This window comes from Solanum tuberosum, unplaced genomic scaffold, assembly GCF_000226075.1.
Source record: "Solanum tuberosum cultivar DM 1-3 516 R44 unplaced genomic scaffold, SolTub_3.0 scf00439, whole genome shotgun sequence".
In the NCBI taxonomy this organism is placed as follows: Eukaryota; Viridiplantae; Streptophyta; class Magnoliopsida; order Solanales; family Solanaceae; genus Solanum; species Solanum tuberosum.
The window spans coordinates 280,609-280,839 of NW_006239361.1; positions in this window are offsets into that span (position 1 = coordinate 280,609).

The following is a 231-nucleotide window of genomic DNA, read 5'->3' on the forward strand; positions in this document are numbered from 1 at the left end:
CATACTCATCTTGATGAGGGAAAATGCGTTTGAGAACCAACTGACCAATTTCGAATATTCTGGCTCTTACTTTCTTGTGGAAAGCACGGATCATTCTCTGACGATACAGTTGTCCATGACAAACAGCAACCATTCTCTTCTCATCAATTAACGTTAACTGATCAATCCGCTTGCGAACCCATTCGGCATCACTTAATTCAGCTTCTTGAATGATTCTCAATGAAGGTATTT